Raw genomic sequence first — 21877 nt, forward strand, 5'->3', positions numbered from 1 at the left:
GGGGGGGAGAAAACCCAGTATTAGTTTGAATAATGAATGTATCTGAGAATATCCTAATCTTCTTATGAAGAGAGAGGCAAATTCTAAATACATTATTCATGATGAATTATTCAGTCAGCTGTGTGTGAATTATCCTGGGAATATTTCACTGGCTTTTAAAACTTCTCCCTTACAACAGATAAATCTAGCTTGGGAAAAACATCCCCTTCAGTGGCCAACAACGTTTTCAAACTAGTCTGTCAGCCAAAGATAAATTTAAAACATTTTTTTTAGCATTTATTTCTATTGTAGCAACATCTAGGAATCCCAACAATATATTCGCATTATTGTAGCAGCATGTAGGAATCCCAATAATAGCTTCTCATTATCTTCAGTGCTGTACAGACTATAGTGCTGTTAGACTCAAATTAAAGTATAAACGTATCCTAACAACACGAGATTTTATAAGCCTGAATCTAAAACTCTGGAAAGAAGAACTAATGGTCGACTAAGCATACAATTATATATGTATACCTTCAAGATCATCTCCATGAAAAGCAGTGCATTTTCGATGTTGCGCCTGCCGCATGAAGTGAGACAGAATTGCTTCCTAGGACTCCTTCAGTAAGCCCTACTGCCAAAACCTGAGAAGCTCAAGGGAAGGATGCATCTATGAATAAACAAGATAGCTGGAGTTCACTTCCTGAGCTCTGAAATCCCTTGAGTATAATATACTTACTAAAACGTTTTTTTCAGAGATTTGTACAGTTAAACTTAGTGGGGTGGGAGAGGTTTAATACCTGCATGCATAAACAAGCGCACTCCCAAGTCATCACAGAATCAGATATTGTCAGAATAGGCAACTTAAGTTTCTCCATTCTTTACTTCCCTCCACTTTTTGCTTTGGTTTGACAGTTTACAGAAAATATTTGTGTCCCTAGCAGAACATAGAAGGGTAACACAGCAGATGTAGCAGCTTCTCCTTCGCTTACTCTAATGCAATAAAAGTGATATGAGATGGGCTAGTGGGAATGGAAGGTGTTTAAAACTTACAGAAAATACCCAACAGCAAAATCTTAGCACCACAACACCACAAGAAAAGAAAGAAAATGCACTAAGTCCAAAGAAAAGACAAACTGGAAAAAAATTCTCTTAGCCTTGGAAGCCAAGACAGAAGAAGGGAAAAGTGTGGATAAGAATTGCCATCACAGCTGGAAAATGGAAAGCAGCTATGGCAGATCTTATCTCAAGCTTCAGTGAGAAACTCTGCTCTGTCTCTGCAGGGGGACCTTTTGAATCACATTTGTGATTCTTACTTCACTTACAGGAGGTCTATTTTGCTTTAAATCCTGTGCTCATTCCTGGTTATTTTCTGTGTCTTAATTAAACCTTCATATCAGACTTTTATTAAGATAGAGGCAAAGCATATACCTGCCTCATTCTCTCAAGGTTATCTTCTGAAATAGGATTTAATTCTTTTAATGGAGAAAGAGGGTGGAGAGTACTGCTAAATCTACAGGAAAGTTGTAATTCCACAATTATTTCTAAGAATACAAAAGATGATTGTTGTATCTTGTATCTGGACAATCCAATTAGCCCAATGTCTGGGAATTAGGCAGGCTGCTGATCATGTTGGAGAACTGACCTATTTCAATGGAAAACTGTTGCCTTTGCACAGCGGTCTCATTGCGGCTCGGTAGCCGAGTCTGCAGAATCAGCCTGAAATCAAGCATGGGCCCACCACTGCTCGAAGTAGGAACGGTAACTGGTTATTGAAAAGCACAGCTGTAACAACTCTCAGCGCGGGGCTGGTCAGTGTGCCGCGCAGAGCCTGCGCAGGGCTTGTCAGCAGGGTGTGGCTTTTAAGCAGGGACAAAAAGAACATTGGAATTAATATTTCACACACATTTAGGGTGGCAAAAAGTCAATATTTGAAGTTTTGAAACCAGCCGGCCTGTGCAAATGTATCCATCAGCAATGCGATGCACAGGGTTGGGGACCCAGACGTGTGGAGAGCACATCCGTGTCGAGACTGGGATATAGGCACTGGCCCATCATGTATGGCCCTGGAAGGACAGTCTACATCAACTGAGATGTAGGTCTGTACCTCCTTACCGTTGACTTTTGTCCTGGGGAGACATAAGGGGAAAGGGGTAGAAATGGCTATACAATACCTGTTCACTGACTAGTATGCAACACAAAAGTCAATATGGCCATATTTTCATATGGGTATTCCCAGTTGCTGAATTCACAGATTTGTTTTCTAAACAAGTAATTAGCTAAACAGAGACTCAGATCCATGAAATATTTAGAAAGTTTTTCCATTTCACAGTTTGAAAAGAAGTCTTGCTGGTTTGAAATTTTTCACTAAATACATATATCAAAAGCAAATTTCCCCCCCGCCTTCCCCCTCTTTTTTTCATCCTTGAATGACATAGAGTGACTGAGTGTTATCACGGCTTAGGGATTGTGTTTTGGAGGGGGTGTTTTGTCCTGTCATTGGTTCACTTCACTGGTCTTCTCCCCACTTCGGAGTGTTTCCAGCTGCCCGGAGAGCAGAACCCTGCAGAGCTGCTTCCCCTCTGCCACCCACTGTGAGTGCCTTTCCTGCTAGGGACGGTGCCAGGGCTCTGGGCTCCCTGGGGTGCCACATACCTCTGTGGCCACCTGCCTCAGCCATCAAAACTTAGAGAAGGGAGAAAGAACCAAACAAATCCTCCTGGGAAAAGTTATTAGCTATGCTGGGAGGGCACGGTACTCAGCATAGGGACTCTCTCACGGAGGAACATCTCTCCATCCTTTCTTAGATGTGGTTTATCTCACGGAGGCACATCTCTCTCTCCATCCTTTCTTAGATGTGGTTTATGATGCTTAAAACATTAGCATGTGCCTCCACAAGCTCTCCTGATACTATTTTAATCAGCAACAACACAAGTGGAAATTATAGAGAAGTAAATCATCAGTTGACAAGAATTAGTCAAATGTTTGGTAAAGGGCAGGTCCACAGTTTCAGAGTTGTGAATGTTTTTGTGGCCTTCACATTTTATTTTCCTCGAATTTTCATTCTCAAACTTTGTGTTGATCTCCTTCTAGGCAAGATAATTACCTTATTCTACAGAAGACCTTTTTGAGTCTCAGAGTGCTGCATGTTTTAAAAGAAAAAGAAAGAAAAAAAGGAGGAAAATGACAAAAATTCAGAAGAGAGCAACAAAAGTAAGAGATGTTTGGAAAAAAGTCCTATCGCAATATATAAGAGGCCTAGTCATTCAATCTAAAGGTAATAAAAGAGAAGTAACTGCCAGAAATACATAAAGAAAGTTAATAAATAAAAATCAATATCAGTTTCTTATGTGGCACTCTTCATAAATAGATCTCAAAGAGGTGGTCACTCTCATTAGATGAGGACAAAGACCAGTTATTTTCAATTTTATGAAAAATACCATTTAGAAGTTCAATCCAGAAGGTGATACATCTCCCCTAAAAGGACTTATTTTCTCTACAGCACTGTAGAAAGCTTTTATTAAAAATAACAATTTTGTTAATTAAGAACACCAATGGATTTTTTCCTAGCAGTGTTTTCTGCCTTTTGAGACCATATATATATATATATATATATACACACACACCTTACACTCATTTATTAGGAAGCAGTAAGGAAAAGTTGGATGAAAAACAGTTAGGCAAGGAAACGACTTGGCTACTGGCCTCACATGAGGCGCCGCAACTATTTCTCTTCCTTGACCATTCAGCAGTCCTGAGCAGAAGACAGTCTAATTGCTCATGTCTTTCGTGATGTTAAATATCTTAGAGCATAGAAGGTGATCTCTCATTTCCTCCATAAAACAGTGGACTCTAACATAGAGTTTTTGCAGGGACACGTATAGCAGAAGATTACTGGCTACTTGGATTCCTCATCAGGGCCTGGTATTATAGTATGTTTAAAAGAACTATGAGGAATTAAAAAATAATGTCCAGCTTCACTAGCAAGAAAAAAGTTGGGACCGTAAAATGTGATGTTTCCCTGTAGCGCGTGCTCGCAAAAAGGTCCCCAAACTCTTTCATTCATCCAGTGGAAACTGCTCAGTGCTTGAACCCGCTTGTGCAGCAGTAGGCAATAAAACTCTCACAGGTGGAGAATCACCTCTGCCATTCAGAGCAGTATACTTCTTACTTATGTCAGTTGGCCCTGTCTGTGCTTTGAACAGTTTGCTTGATAGATAGTTCAGCAAATCAGCATGTTACCTCTTAAGTGATTTTATTCACACTAAGTCAGAACTATACCTCAGGATGAAAACAAACCCTAGGGAAGCCGCCTGATCCAGCCGGGCACGGCCGGCTCCCGCGTTGTTCTTCTGCTGCCAGCCGTCATTGCAGAGCTTGATGCGATCAATACCACATCCCGCCAAATGCCAGCATTTGTCATCTTAATGAAAAGTGCCACATTTCAGAAATTACGACTTTAGAAGGAAATTCATACAGCAACCAATGAATCCCGGTTACTGAAAATAAAATCGTATTACAACCAGTGGCTAACTAGCCCAGTGCCCACACACTCCGGGTTTGAAGGAAGCATTATAATTTGATGATCAGTATTTATTGTGATGGGCGGTAGCTGTAACAGGCTTCAGTCCTGCGGGTAGCCATGTCATCCTGGATGTTGCATGAATATCTAGGAAGGGTTGAGCTCTTTGTGAGCTTTTGATCATTTTGGAGTTTGTCATAGGCTGAACTTACTGTCTCTGCCTTCTGTTTTGCTTTTCTCCTCAAGTTCTTTGATTAAACTGAGCCACTTTTGCTCCAGCTGAAGTCAATGGGAGTTTCACCTTTGATTTCATGAGGTCCTGGCCTTGCCAATATAAAGGAATTAGCCTTTTCTGATGAGGGTAGTTAGCTGTTAATGGGTATAAGACAAGGGAAAGGCAAAGGTCATGGAAAGGAGGACTTGTATCTCCCGTACAAAGATGAGATAAAGCAGAACAAAAGGGGAGAATGAGTAGACACCGATAAATGCCAACACTACAAAGCCATCGGGTAAGGCTAGATGATGAGTGGGGAAAAGATAGGCTCCACTATCAAGCAAAAACATTTCAGGCCAGCACCATCACAAGAGGTGTTACCCTGCTATGTGTCAATGGGCTCTGGTAGTAATGGGGGTGCTGCTGCCCAAACTTGGATCCCCTGTATCTCCTGGGAGGGGAGAGACTGCCTACATCTTTGAATCCATTGCTTTTGTGCCACGATAGCCGTGGACCCTATGTGCTTATACCACTGCCCTATGTACAGTATTCGTCACAACTACAAGCAGCTCTGTTTTCAACTACTCACAGGTCCAACCCAGCTGCATAAAACATAGAGTTTTCAACCTAGAGTTAGTGTTTGCCACTGGGGTCCACACTGTTCATCTGATTATTTTGCGGATGTGTCCAAGAAGTGGAAGCAGCCCTCAGAAGGGCACCCTCACGTTAGCAGCCTGTCTGCATCCCCATTCTCTCACCACAGTGCCTGCCACATTTGCTGGGAAGGATGTCCAAAAAGAGAGAGATGATTTACAGAACAGAAAAGGATTTTTCTATCGATAAACAATGAGTCATTCATATTTCCTCCGAGACAGAGGCAAATCTCAGCAGCAGTAGAAGGGAACATAAATGCCAATGGAGGGGGGTTGGAGGGAACCGTAACATGCATGTTTAAGCCTCCGAACACGACCCTTTGGGGCAGTTACCTGGCTGCCAAGGATTTTAGGTCCCAACCCTTAAGCTCATATTCAAACAAAATTAGGAAATGAGCAAGCACAGCCGTAAAAGCAAAAAACAGTGCAACACAGAATGCATTTTGTTTGTAGCAATGAAGCTCAGTTTCATATTATATTGAGACTTTATTATTTTCTGGTAAGTGTTTTCTGGTACATTTTGTAAGAAAATGATGATACTGTTGCAAGTAGATAGCTCACATTCTTGCTATGCATTTGGACATTTATTGGGGAGTGAAGTCCCTTTTGGGGGGTATTAATTGTCACAGGTGGATACAGATCAGTGAGGTATAAGACCATTTATTTGTTTGATAGCCTGTAAAAGCATCAAGTAAATTATTCCTAGTATTTTAACGCCGAGAGATACAAAATGCAGAAGACACAAGGAAAAGGCAGAGGGAGCACTACAAGAATTTGAGACAGGGAATATAGAGGGTATCTTCCCATCCTTAAACCAACCCAAGTTGGTGAGGACTATGTACGAGTGCTTTGGTCCAGACACTGACTCTGTTTGGAATGCAAAATTAATCTGTGCGTGCCTGCACTTTAATCTGCAGCTTACAATACAAAAAAAAAAAAAACACTACTAAGTGGCAGAAGCATTTACTTAGTGGTTTCTCAGACAAATCTTCACTTTGCATGATGACAGATCCCCTTGTAACAACAGTCTAGAGATTTGCTTGGTTGACTTATTGATTATTGAAAACAGTGCTTTACTGCTGACTTTCCCAGAAGACTGTGCAGCATGTTTGATTTTAACTTCCCTTGATATTATTAAGCGCAAATATTCATTTTCAGAATTTAAGCTTAGTAGGCACGTATCTACAAAAGAATAATGGTTCATGCGAGACTAAAGTAACTGGGAATTTTGTCAGATGAGATCCAATAAGAAAATTAATGTTATAAGCTGTTTCTCTCCATCTGCCATCAAGCAAAATGAGCTTAAAATATCTGCATAGATTAGCCTGGGACCTTTTAGGCAATATATTTTCCATGGAACAAGGTCCACTTCCTGCAAAGATAGGCATATATATATATGTATATGCACACAGATATTCTTATATCCATGCAGTTGGATCACTAGTATGATGTGCAGATGTGTAAGTGTTCACAGAATCAAGCCTTAAACATACCATGAACCCATAGAAATGCTGCCATGACAGTGATTAAACTAATGGTTACAAATATGTTTTTTCTCTTGCTCTCTGACTGAGAATTATTTTTACAGTGAAAAAGGGAACAGAATGAATTGCAAGGGTTTTTTATACAGCTGTTGTGAATGCCTCTTCACAGTAGCAGTGCCTTAGCTATCAGGAGAAAGGGTCAGGGCGCAGCACTGTTGGGGCGGGCGGCAGGAGGGCAGCAGGGCAGGTCGGGGCAAGGACCTCTCCCCATGGCCCCGTCCAACCGCCCCAGAGGCGGCGAGCAGAGCCGGGCTGGGGACTGTGACCACAGCCATGGGATGGAGCAGCTCCGAGGCCAAGCTGGGGGTCAGAATTGGCAAAAGACATGGGCAGAGCTGCAGCATAGCTTGAGCAGGGACCAGGGGTGAGAGCTGGAGCTGAAATGCAGCTCAAGCCCGTGTAGGCATCCCTGCCCCAACAAGGTTTCCTGCAGCCCTTTCTCACACAGCTCTGCCCCTGGGCTCAGGCAGGGTTACTCCGCTGCACCCTGCAGCACCAGCCTTGGGCACACATCTCAAAACCCTTTTGGGTTGTGCGGTTTATTCAGGACCCCATCAGAAAATCACATTTTATATATTTTAGAAAGCACTTTTTCCTGGGTGTTTTTTAAAAAAAACAGTGTTCATGAACAATAGTTCATGTTTTTGGTGATCACGAACGATATTTTTCTTTCTGTTTTTTTCCGAACTGGGGAGGTGATTTCTGGTGTGTTTTTTGTCTGGTTTTTAGAAGAGGCCTTTAAAATTTTCAACTCCTGTATTTCTTTTAACTCCAAATAGTGAACAGTATTGAATTGCTGCCATAAAATACAGGTCCCCTAAGGAGACAGACATGATTACAATATTAATATTCCATGTAGCAACAAATATATGAAGTGGTAACTCATTGCTCTGGGAAGAAATACACTCCGATGATTAAAGAAACACATCTGGGAGCAAGGCTGCTGTTTCCACCTCTGTGAGTGACTTGACATACGGCATAAAACAAATCACTTGAGGGTGGGATTTGCAAAAGTTGTCTGAATGAGTGGAGACCACAAGTGTGAAATTAGGCAACCCCCATCCTCCTAGTTTATTCAGTAATAAGAATGACCATAAATGTCCTTCATCTGATATTTGTATTCACACTAGCTATGAGAAGCATAACGTAATGCCTCAAGCAGAAATAAATTTTTAAAAATCTTTCTCCTTGAGAACAGACTTCATGAACAACCGTACATCCCGTTTCATGGATGACGGGATTTTGTGGACAGATGTCTTACATTTTGTCCTTCTTGGCTCTTTGCCCACAGACTTGCATCTGTTCCTCCCATTCTTGGTACACATTTACCCATCCTATATAAGCATTCAGCAATCCCTTATTGCAGTCTTAGAGCTATTTACTAACAAGGATTTTGATCCTGCTCTGACAGGTTGCTGTTGTGCAGCCAGTGAAAGCACATCTCCCCTCTCTCACTCCACAGCAGCATTGCTTGAGCCCACCTTTCTACCCTGGCACTTCCCTTTTTTACACTCCTGTCGGGCTCTCCCAACCCACCCTGAGATCAGACAAACTCCGATGCATCTCCTCTTGCCACCACACTGCTCTGAACCAAGCCTCTAACCTGCTGACAGTGCCATCTGTAAGCACTGTGGCTGGCACACTCGGCACAAAGGCAGCACCACTGAGGCACTCCTTACCTTTTAGCAATTTTCTAATGAGCATGTTTCAGAAGGCTCTAGATTCAAAAATCAGAGGCACTAAACACCTGTAGCACCCCTCAATGGAGAGATGTTTGTGCATGACGGCCCTCCATCTCCTATCTCAATTAGTAGTCTAAACATAGGCGGGAGTATCTCGCAACAGGCTTCTGAATTTGGTGCCCACAAAGGGAATTGCTAAACTGAAATCCCTAGAAGCTATTACAGGGAAGGAACGATCCTTCTCTCTGTCTGTCCCTTGACATAAATATATGAAATATATATGAAATGTTTTTCAGAATGGATATAAGCCAGCATCCAGGAAGCCTCTGATAAGGCTTTGAGATGTGTAGTCACACACTTTGAAGAAAGAAGGTCTATCTATATGTGTTTTTACCTGCTACATTTCTAGAGTGACAATTTAAAATCCTGAAAGATTAAAGACACTTGAAAAGGACCATCATATCCTGACAAAGTGGTATCTTAGCTAACAATACTTACGCTTTTCTTTTAAAGTTGGGAGTGTTATTCTGTTCTCTTCAGAGCTTCCCACCACTTCTGCCATGCTAACTAGCAGTTTGCTTTGTTGCGAAGAGAGTGAATTCACCTGTCCTCCACAGTCATAGTGCCTAGGGAAAGTCGCATAGGCCCAAATTACAGCAAGAAAGATTTGGACTGGATAATAGTGGGAAAACTGTTCTAACAGTAGAGCTCGTAAGTCACTGCAACAGTAATTCGGGAGGCTGTGGGCCCTCTCTTGCTGGAGATTTTGGAGAACTGGGTAAACATTTGTCAGGGATCGGGTAAGTATGTCTGGGAGGGGACAGACTAAGGGTGGCTTCTCAAGGTTCTGGTTGTCTATGGTTCTCTGAGACAAAATATGTCTTAAAGTATTAGGCCAAAATAGAAGAGCAGTTTTCCTTTCTGGCCAATCCCAGAAGAAAAGCAATATTCTTGTGCTACGCAGTACTGCACTAAACTCAGCTGTGAAAGCTGTCATAACAACGTTCATCCAACTGTGCATACAAAATGCACACTCATTTACTGCAACCATTGTATGACTAAATTTGTGTTTATCTACACTCATTACTTGCCTGGCCTTGCATTTTTCTGCAGGCATTGACTGATACGTGCAATTACGGTAGCTCCATGCATAATTCAACGCACAAAGACTGGGCTACGTTCATAATTTTTTTTCCAAGGAAGCATCAATCATCTCAGGAAGAGAAAAAACAGGGAAAGACTGGTTAATAAAAATAGCAAGCAAGCAAGCTAGCACCACTGGCCCAAGTGTGTCAATCATACTTCATTCCATTTCAGCTGCAACATACAAAACATATCATGAGCATCATGCACCGATGTGTATATTCCTACATCAGCTGAAAGTGATATACAGCAATATACCATATACTACAGTCACTACCTGGATTTTGAGTCTCCATTCCTTCCTAAAGACATAACAATTTCACCAAATTCTGTGGAGTTAATGTAGATTTACTTTGGCAGAAAAGTAAAGGACTGTACTGCAGAGATGTCTGTTTCACTCAGAAGTCATTTAGTGAGAAGTTCTTAGAAAGGTTTGGATAAAAACAGCATAGAAATCTAAAGATTAAAAGTATGTTGGAAAAAAACAGAGGAACCCATCATAACCAAGCGAGAGATTTTCAGTGACTAATGCCATAACTTGATGGTAGTCATGATTTTACCGGGGAGCTTGGGAGTGTATCTGAACAAGAGGCTTGACTCACAAATAAACCTCTTAAAGCGATGTCATATTCATAGGCCAAGATACATAGCCTGAATTTATTTATGCTAAATGCCAGGCAGTTGGTGAGTTAAAAAAAGAATAGGCATTTCCTATTGAGCCATTAAAAACAGGTCTGCTTAGTGCAAGTGGAAACGTCCACTATTAATATTTGAATTACAAATTTTTCTAATTTTTTTTTAATTAGGCATCTGGATTGCTCATTCATGCCATATTGTGGAGTCTTGAATGGCTGTTTCACTGGCTTGCCCTTCCCACGATGCTTCTGAAAAAGTCATTTTTCTACCCTTATTTAAATGGAAAGCTTTCTAGAAAATGGGGAGCTTGCTCTGAAACAATTGTTCCTGGATGATTTTATTGACGTTACAGAATCTTAGCTGAAAGTTTTCATCAGTCTTCTCCAGAGACAATGCATAATCAGCTTAAAAGAAAGAGAATACAGATAAGACTAAATCACCCTTCCCAGTGTTACTGGATTTATCACTTAATGCAAAAGCAAACCATTTTTGGTCTCCTATTTCCCTAAATATGAACTCTTCAGAACTAGTCATAACTCTGCTGCTCCTTATATTTTATATATATTTTAACTGTCTTTCTGGACTTAATCAAAATACTGATCTGTTGTGAACTAGAACAAATTTCACATTGTCCAGGAATATATCACTTCCTATCCTGCCTTAGAGACGCTCTGATACACCTCTCCGAAAGAAAAAAGTAAGAAGCAGAAAGGGAGGCCCTCGGCAGAGGTGATTTGAGCTGAAGACAGAAAGGACTGACTTTAAATGGGCTCAGCCCCACCCAACACCTCATAGGATTTTTTCCTCCCCAACGCAGCTGTAAGCGTCAAAGTAGGCTGATGGCAACAGACTGGTGATACACGGCGTGACACCAAAGGTTTCTGCTCACATGCTCTGGATTTAGTGTTGAGTCCCTCAATGTGCGGTATCATGTCTTGACCCTTGACAGAGTGAACAGCGATGATCCTCCAGAGCACACTATTGATAATCTCCTTGTTGTTGCTGCAAATGCCAACAGAAGCTCTGCTGCTTGTACAGTTTGGTCCCGAGGCAGCCACGCTCTTGAACTCATCTTTAAAGGCTGTACTTAACAGGAGTGCTTGGCTGAATGGCTCAGGCTCTGTTGTCTGGCCTCGTGACCCCTGCAGATCATCTTCATCAGCTGGTATTATTTTCAGCCTTCATCTAGCTGAACTTGTTGACTGATTATTAGATGAATGCAGACCTGGGGAGATGGGTAGTGCAACATTTGAGAGGCCTTCAATTCTACATTTGAACTGGAAATTTTATTTTTCTCAAAGCAATGCTGTCTAATTTGGCAAGACTTACTTCAACAACATGCATGCATTTTCCAGAGTTAGCAAAAATTAAGTTTCTGTGTATGTATGCCAGAATGGGAACTATGTATGTGTGCACTTGAGAGAAATAGTGAGAACGTGTGTGTGTGTGTAAGCACCCAATGTATTGAATTTATATCAGCCACGTTACCCATACATTATCGACGTATTGGATGCATCAGAATTCCCAGCCATATTCCAACTGGTTTTCACAGTTGATACTTTTTGGGCTAAATTCTCCTCTCCATAAAGACTTTCTAGAAGGACTCATGGGTTGCAGAGTCTTTAGTACTGTGTTCACCTCTCATTGTCATGTTGCGACATGAACATAAATTTTAGCTGTAGACTTTTGTTTTATCAGCTCTATCAAGAAGCAGCTTTGAAAATGGAAGACAGCTATTTTAAGGCATAGTAGGGTTTTTAACTAGCGTCCAGTGGTGACAGCACAACAAATACCTGTCTGAAATTGATATCCAGTGGCTGTCGTTCCTCTACACATCCTACTCTTTATCCCAGCCAAGATTCAAGTTACCTTTTTTCAGCCCCAAGAGGTGAGAAAGGGCAGACCGGATCCCAGCAGCGGTTGGCTGAGGGATATTAAGGACTGAGGAAGCCCAGTGGCAGGAGCCCAGGACACTCACACTAGGTATTTTCTCACAGCAGGGTTGGGAACTGGAAGTTGCTGACATGGTAGTGAAGGGGAATGTGTGAGGGAACGAAGTTTGCATATGAAAAGTATCAAATAGAGCTACCATGTGATTCTCAGGGGCAAATTAAACCTAAGGGCCACCCTTTCTTGTTGTGCATCATAGCATCACGATTGTTGCACAAACATACATGCACATACATAAATACTATATATGCTTGCAAATGCACCCACACACATACACACAGCTAATCTCAAGATCCATAATCAATTGCTAGTAGGGGAAAAGGAGCAACAAAATAACTCCCAGGTATGACTAAAACTGTTTAAACCCTCAAGTAAAAACTCTCATCAGCATACAATACTCCTTATATTCCACATAGCTCTATTGAATATTTCAATTCAAAAATTATCCACATAATTTATTACATACATCCCCCACAGTCTCAGCCTGGGCCCACCACACGAGGCACTTTCCTGAAGCCTGAAAGCTGTTTAGTCTTCTTTTCTGGCCCCTCTGAGATAACTTCTGAATGGACTCTCTAAGCTCATTATACTAAAGGGTGATCACAGTGCAAAGCCAGAAGTTCCTAAGTTCCCTTCTGAGAGTGGATGCATGCGGGGCTTGACCAGTTATCGGTAAACACCGATAGATTTCAACCTCTTGTACAAAAGGGTCTGTGTATACTGGAGCAAATGTGTATATATATATATATATGTATATAGTAGAAATTTCCTGATCACAATAAGAAATCACTAAGAAATTACCAGGAGGGAGAACTGAGATAACTTCTGAATGGACTCTCTAAGCTCATTATACTAAAGGGTGATCACAGTGCAAAGCCAGAAGTTCCTAAGTTCCCTTCTGAGAGTGGATGCATGCGGGGCTTGACCAGTTATCGGTAAACACCGATAGATTTCAACCTCTTGTACAAAAGGGTCTGTGTATACTGGAGCAAATGTGTATATATATATATATGTATATAGTAGAAATTTCCTCATGACAATAAAAGAAATCACGGAAATTACCAGGAGGGAGAAAAAGACAAATATTTTTAAACGAATGGTCTGAACCTTTCCCTTTGTGACTGTTTGAAATGAGAGTTATGAGGGCTGGATTCAGCATTTTATTATGAGACACTGTGGTATATTTTTTCCTTTCTTTAATTTAGATCTGTGCAAAAAATTGGCATGAAATACAAATAAATGACAAAGCACTGAGAATTAGGCCATTTGTCTGTAAAACCAGATATAAACCCCAAAATAGCAAAACACAGAAAAATGCATCAAAATGTATTAGAGATGACAGGCCATATATTACACAGGCTATTTATGGAACTGTAGATCACATATCAGTACCAGTGAGTCACAGAGCCTAACATTAAATGTAAGAGGCGTCGTACAGATTAATATTAATTAAAATAACGATTACTGTTAAGTACAGCATTCTGCTAGATACAGTGACAGATAAAAGACCGGTGGGGCGTTCCCAATAATGAGCAAAACAAACATTTCCACCCTGGAGTATGTACATATATACACATATATATATATATTGCTAGTAGGAAAGAGCTGTGGAAATACATAAATCTCCATGAAGACATCATTTTAAATGCTACAATAATCTTCCTCATTTCAAAACCTCTCTACTGGGACTGTAAGTTTATTTTAAAACCCCATAGCTGTTGCCTTACACAGAAACTACAGGTCTAAAGAGCCAGTGTTCAGCCTTTGGATTTGCCCAGTTCATTTGGGTTTTCATTCACTGTGTTTCAACCTAATTTCATCTGGCTTCAATTACCCCTAAATACCTATTGTCAGGGCACAGTGAGGATGGGGTGGGCAGCAGTGGGGCAGTGGAGCAGTCTGGGCCAAGGACTTCCCCCAGCATCCCCGTCCCCCCACACCCAGAGGTGACCAGCAGAGCCAGGCTGGGGATAGCCATGGGGACAGGGCACCTCTGGGGCCAAGTCAGGGAGGCAAGGGTGGGATCAGCAAGGGACATTAATAGGGACGAGTACACCTGCAGCATAGCTCAGGCAGGACCCAGCATGAAGGCTAGAGCTGAAATGCGGCCCCAAGCCTGGGGATGAGTCTTCCCACAGCTCCTTCCGGCCATGACGCTGCTTTCGCAGCAGTGAGACCCCAGATTGCATGGTGGCCCGATATCAGAGGTGGCCTCATGCACAGCAGCCAAACCACCAGGGTCAGAGAGGACGTGGCAGAGCCTGTCCATGCCATCGGGGCACCTAATGTTTCCTGCTGGAAGTTTCCAGATCTCTAATTTTACCTGGACAATAAAAAACACAAAGTGTGGTAAGATAGGACTGATGAGTGTGGCCCCCAACCTCAATTTCAGAGGGCCACCGAAGAAAGAAACCATGCCACAAACTTAACACAGTGACAGTTTTCTTTCCAGTGCCCCTCTGGCACCTCTTCATGAAGCACCATTTGTTTTAGACAGAGATTTACAACATTGCATCCTCTCCACCTTTAAATGCATATGTAGGATACTGGCATCCTCGCACTGATTCTGCACTGAGTTCCTATTAATGTACCTGAGCATGAAAGGTGAGTCAGACCCACTCCGCTGATCACTTTCATCTGGAAAACGGTGAATGTGCTTCTGTGCAGGCCAAAATCTTGGGTCTTACTGGCATATCTCTTCCACAATGACTGGAAGCCTGCAGAAAAGCTATATAGATAGGAAATGAGGCAGTGCTGCATGTGCTGCTTTCATTGGCGAGGATGTGAAATAAGGTATTGCCTAATGAAGGTTTGAGGGGCTTTGCATATCACTTGAGTTTTGTGATTCAATCACCAGAGTTTTCACCTGATGATACATGTAGGCAGGGCCGTAGATCAGAGCACAGACCTGGCGGGGAATGCACATGCAGCCCCCTGTGCCACAAGGCATCTCAGGAAGGTCCGTGGAGTCACCTGGACTGAGTCAAGAAGGAGCTTGCAAAAAAGCATCACCATCCCCCAAAGACAGGCCATCCACTTGACCTATGAAATTTCAGATCAATGTAATAATTGTTGAGTAATTATGGTATTGTTTGCTCAGGTGGCATTCATTTCCCATTACAAGATTTCTGCCCTGATAGATTAGAGGTATTCTGGTCTATCTCGGAGCTGAAAGGGTTGTACTCTTTCTGGATAACATTTGTAGCTAGAAGAGAAAAAGGTCATTCATAATTATTTTTCTGGTATACTGGCTTAGCTACTCATTTGATTTATCACGTGTCCTTTCTGACACAACATGAAATAAGAGAGTTAGATTGTCTTTAGGGAAAACAGGCATCCAGCTCACAGAACGCATCAGTTTTCAATAACACACTTCAAAGGAATCCAGCTCCTTTCAATATATTTGGGGATTTGTTCACCAGTTTGGGTTGAGCTGCTTGCAAAATAGATAGAAGAAATCTCTTTGTGTGATATAACCAGATGCCATTTGCAGAGCCTGTGACATATGGTCCTTCAGACGTGGAGATAATCACAGAGGATAATTCTTGAGAGGCCGTTAGGATTCCAGAGTAGCTGTCTCTGCCATGTGGTGCTTGCTGATGTCTAAATATGATAAATTCACTCACTTTATTTTCAAAAACACAGCTGAAAGACTTTTAAAAGGAGTAGCATGAAAGCAAGAAAGTATCAACCCTAACTACTCAATCAAAGTGAGAAATATATTCCTGATTCCATCCAACTTCAAGGCAAATTAATGAACTAAATAGAAATCTGCAGCTGAAACTCGCTGATATGAGAATAATCTAATTTTCCACAATGAATGCAATGAGGATTTCAAGGGAGCCTACACAAGCTTTTGTTCAATACAGGGCTTGGGCAGGCAGTGGGTACATCTCGGTCTTTAACTGCCCCGCCCCCCCCAAAAAACCTCAACCCTTGTATTCAGGGTAAGAAACAAAAAACATAAAGCTTATGTTGTTATCACAAAAAGTATTTCAAAACTATCTCTTAACACAGAGGCTCTAAAGTACTGGCTTCCCCAGCTGTGCACATGGGGTCCAGGCTGGTATTTGCTCATATGCCATTCCCACTCTGGTGTTGGCCCTCCAGCATTGACAAAAATAATTCTCTGGGAGGAGAAATCACAGTAGATGGTTGGGAGTGTTTAAAACACCAGCGATGCCTACACCGCACACCTTTAACCTACAAAAAAGAGGACCAGAGCTTAAGCATTGAACCCTTCCTGGCTCATGTGGATCTTTCCGCTAGCTCCTACCACCGTGCCTGGGAAAGGTACTGGGAATACATATGCCAAGGACTGGTCCCAAAGGGAGTGTGGACAAGACTACACCAGCATTGGCTTGACACGCTCTCAGCAGGCTTTGCACCTGCAGGGGCCACCACATGCCTTCATGCACTGTGCATGCCGTTGGACGCATACAGCCACATTTTATGCCATGAAAGCACTGCTCGGCTGGCCTGCAGCACAAACCTTACAGAGGAGATCAGATCTCAGACGTTTTGAAATGAAGCACATGGAATAACACCAGTATTTTATGGCTACAGGCTCACCTGAAGGCCAGAGGCTGTGCAATGCAAATGCAGCCAGTCTGCTATGGAGGGAGCTTGCCTTAAATAGCACGGATACAAGGCACTTTGTGCCCCTTAATCCTGAGGCCAGAGTTTGACTCCGTGCCATGTTAACAGTATAGGCATAACCTGTAAATTCCTCCACTGGTCTGAGATACCTAATGAAAAAGGCAGCTCCACAGACCAGGATCCATGGAGCTAGAAGTTTCTTTGGACAGCAGACTACTCCTGAAACAATCTAGGAAGGTATGAAGGGGCATGGTGTCATCACTTGAAACACTGAAATAAAGATTTTAGTGGTTGTTGCCACAGTAGCTGAAGGATGTGAAAGAAAGTCCTACAGACTTCCTACAGAGTCTGTAGGAAGATGTAGCACCTTGTATTGTCAGCTGATGAATCTGTATCTCCCATAATATATTTGCTGTCCTATTAGTTGGTCTTTCTTCTGACACAAGGAATCTTTCTTGGGTTTTTTTCTCAGTGCAATGCAAGACACACTGGATGAAATACCATCTTTTACTGTGCAGAGGGTGAAAGTCCTTCTGGCCTTATGAAAGCCAGAAGTGAGAACTTCTTTCACTTTACTCGTGAAAGCAATATGTGTGAAAGTGGTACCAAAGTGTCCCATAGATATTTTTAAACTAATACTGTTTGAAAACTGCTTAGTACCTTGATAATACCCACCTTAGCTGGATAAAGGAGACTAAAATACCCTTGCTGGAGCTAGAATGGGGTCAGCTGTTGGCAAACATGCCTTACCTCTAGGGCACGCTCCACTTGTAGCGCGTGGCTACATATTTGCTACGGAGCGTAATTGCCCAGCTTAGCTGTGCGGGTAGTGTCTGGCAGACCTCTTCATGTCTTTTAGATCCAGCATATCAGAGACCTCTCTATCCACTCAGACAGAAGAGTCCAAGAAAATCAGTTGAGTCTTCAATCTCTTATACGCGGATTGCCTGAGAAGACAATTAGTTATTTTCTGTGGATTGTATAAAGCTTCGTGTGCAGGTTCTGGAAACCTGTGCCTGGAGACATCAGCAGGTAAATGGGGGAGAAAAGACTGTTTCCGATTCACTTGTAAAGTTTTAAGTGCTCCATAGCTCATCTATGACACAAGGCAGCAGCAAATTTGCTTTATCAGCCTTGGGGATGTGAATTTTTTGCATCCCAGAGTAACGGAACATCCTCTGACTTGAGGAAGAAAATAATATGAGCTGTTAACTTTTCATATTTGTCACATCTTCCATTTTAAGAAATGAAAATGCTTCAAGTGTTTTCATTAAACTCATTTAACAACAGAGGAACTAGAACAAAGACACGGGATTTCCATGCTGCAGGAGATGCTGAGTACCCTGGATTTGTTTCCTACAAAAATGACACAGAAAAGTAGAATGTGTGAATGGAAGGAAGAGAAGTTTTGCACAACCGTGATTCAGGAATTTTTGAACTTTTGGATTAAAATAAAGCATTTCTTGGCATTCCAAAAACAAAGCTTTTCTCTTTGATTCACTGGCCTGAAATGAAACTTTTTGGTTTGATCTGAGTCAACATTAATCTCTGTGTCTACTCCAGCTGCCAAAAAGCCTTTTGGGAGTTGTCTCCCCTCATCTTCTTGTTCTCCCAGATGGGCACTGTTCCCCAGCCAGACTGTATTTCCCGTGGCTTCTCTGCAGAATGGAGGCCTAGGAGCATCCCATGATGTATCACACTGACTCAGCCACAAGGAGAAACAGCCATTGTTTTTCATTTTTCATGGGCACAATTTCATCAAAGTCTTTTTTCCTGTGGCAAATTTCTATTTTGATGAAACAACCGTTTCTCATAGAAAAAAACGTTAATTTTTTCTATGGGCTATTAAACATCCCTCAGAAAATGGATCTGAAGAAAGAATGGATGAAGATGTATACCACTGAAGGCAGATTTTTTCCCGTGAAGAAAACCAGAAATAATATTTGAATTAATTCGGTAGCTAATTCTTCTTCTGAAATGATGGAGGTTTACCATACACTTATTTGTAACACTCAAAGACAGAGTAACGCAGTCTGAATGTAATAAACCTGTATATTCACATAACACCAATGGCCTATTCAATTTTATATGACATGGCTTGTATTTTTTTAGAATTGGTATATATTTATTAAGGTAGTATTTTAGGTAAAATGACAATATGAATACCAAACTTTGGAATCAGTTCTGTTGTGCTTCTTGTTTCTAAAGGGTAAATTCAATTCAATTCACATCTTTTCCAATTTAGACATATGGGAAGAAAAACACTTTTAATACCCGTGGCAAAATAAATTATTTAAAACTTCACATTCCTCACAAATTCCAGTCCTGGTTTTGTCTAGTAATTATACACTCATGAATCTCAATTATCTTAAAATATTGTGTTATTGATAACTTGCTGTCCAAAAAGTCAACAACAATATTCAGAGCTTCTCTTAATTTGCTCATTTCCCCTAGTTATTGATAACCCTGGTGGATCGTAACTGGCCATCTGAGTCGGATGAGATTGATTTTGTTACCCAGTTGGATGACATCCAATTTGAATGAGAGGAAGAACAGGTAACAAATGATAGAGAATTAGAAATGCCAAATGTATTTATTTTTAATAGTCACAGACAATTTCAATGACTCCCTCCAGCCATTCTGGTATGAGAACAGATCCAATAATGTGACCTCAGAATCACAGCTGATTTTGTCAGACCTATGCAAGGGCATGCCGGGGTATTCCTGTCTTCTGTAAGCTCCTGGTCTTAGGCACTGTGTTAGAGGCTGGAAACGAGCTCATATTTCCCCGACAGGCTGTAGAAAGAAACCCTAGAGACAATATAGACAATATAGGGTATAGGTATGGGTATAGGTATAGGTATATATACTGTCCCAGACAAACAAGACTAATTTAGAAACCAAGATTTCCTTGGTGCCCTCCCAGAGGTGTCTGATGAAAAGAAAAACAAGGAAGATGATAAAGTCTCCTCCTTGCTAGCCACAGCAGTTCTCCAGCACTGCACTGTCAGGGTGAGGGGAAGGAAAAGCTTCATGCTGGATTTGGAGACACACAGCTGTAAAGTAAAATAGGAAGGAGCAGGGACAAAGAAATAAGACATACTTCAGGCTCCCCTCGCCTGTCAGGGTGGACTCCTAGGGACTCTGACTGCATGGCTATGGGGAATTCCTTGGGTCAGAGATGCTGCAAACATGTCTTCCCAGCTGGAATGAACTGCTCCAGGGAGCAGGAGCACGCAGCAAGAAGTGGGCTGCAGCCAGCGCCAGCACCCTCTCCTAGTTGCAGAGGGGATCGCGCGAAGCACAGGAGGTATCTCCTCCCTCCAGCTTTAGCAGCTGAATTCCCTCGCCGCCACGCTGGGAGCTGGCGAGGAGGATGGCCTGCGCCAGGGCTGTAGTTACCGATGTAAATTAAACAGTTAGCACTGCAGGGTGACTCTCTGCTCTTTTCCCTGAACAGACAGCTGCTCCAGAAAACACATGCTCAGGCTGCTCAGGCTGAAAGGAAGAACTGCAGAGATTTTATTTATAGATGCAATAGGCAGGTGTTCAGCACTTAATGTCTGCCCAGTAAGAGCTGGAATTGTCTCTTTGCCCTCAACGACTACGTACTTGATTACCTTCTGTGTACATAATGCATTATATATACTCTATATCTCTCCTTTCCCATTTGGATTCAGTGCATAACCTGCATACAGCTGCATTGCCCTCTCTCCTGCAGCAAAACATTTACTGATCTTATCAAGACAGAAAGAAAAAGTACCACAGACTGTGGAAAACTAAACTTAATGGAGGAGTTCACACTGCAGTGTGCCTCGTGTGTTTCTGGACAGCAGGAGAGTGTCGTGCAATGAACTTGTGTCCGTCACTTCAGTATGAAACATTTCATCAAGGTTTGGGAAGCCATGTATGAAATATTAATTAATTACCGCTAAGTCTCACTATACCATTATGAAACTGGCACAGTGCAGTTTTGTGCAGCTTGTTTTCAGAAATTGTTGCTTTTTATTTCGGCTACATGATCATAGCACTCTGCATAATTTATACGTCTAAGAGCCTTTTGTAGGGCACGTTGGTAGAAAAGCTCATAAGTACCACAGAAGCTGGGATCTTGTCGAGATTAACAAGGATTTTTTGGGGTTGGTAAACAAACAGCAACAAAAGCAGTTCCTGTGCTTGTGCCATCCATGATTTTGGTAGTGGCTATGATGACTTGTGACAAAGCAGTAAGAAAGAGAGCAAAACTAAGCTCTGCAAAATCCAGAATGAAATGAAAAGGACACCTTGCTGTTAATGCAAGATGCCAGCCGTACCAATGGCACAAATGTATTTTGAAAGTATACGAAAATTAACTTTAAAATTTGAACTTAGGAAGAAGGCAGATCTTTTGGGGAATGCAGTGCTGCACACCAGTCACCAGCAAGGCAGAGCACAGAGGCACAGGCGACTCCACTACGGACTGCCACTGACAAAACCGGGAAACATTTTTTCTGCATTTCTTGCTCGGATAAATATTCTGACATGCCATTTTTACATCTGTGAAATGCATCAGCAGAGTGAAGATAATTTAAAAACACTTCCTCTCCTTTGGACATACCTCTTTCGTGTTTGGAAAAATATCCACAGGACAGAGTGGAGAGTGGTGTGGGGGGTCCTCAGGGGCTACTGGAGAGGCCATCAGTGTCAATGAGACTTTAAGTCCACCACCTGGGGAGCAGACCTCAGCTGAGATACATCAGGAAGCACCACCACAATGCACAAGCAGGTAAGCAGCAGTGATGCACAAGTCAGGCATGACAGTATCACTCCAGACCCACGGGTGCAAGTGGGACATTAATCCCACCCAGTGCACCCACCTAAAAGCTCAGTGCCTATCCCAAGCCAGGTATCCAGACTCCCTTGACCCACAGTGCAGAGGGCACCTGCCTCTCCTCCTGGGCTGCGGAGGGAGCCTC

Source organism: Aptenodytes forsteri, unplaced genomic scaffold (assembly GCF_000699145.1).
Source record: "Aptenodytes forsteri isolate BGI_AS27 unplaced genomic scaffold, ASM69914v1 Scaffold273, whole genome shotgun sequence".
Taxonomy (NCBI): Eukaryota; Metazoa; Chordata; class Aves; order Sphenisciformes; family Spheniscidae; genus Aptenodytes; species Aptenodytes forsteri.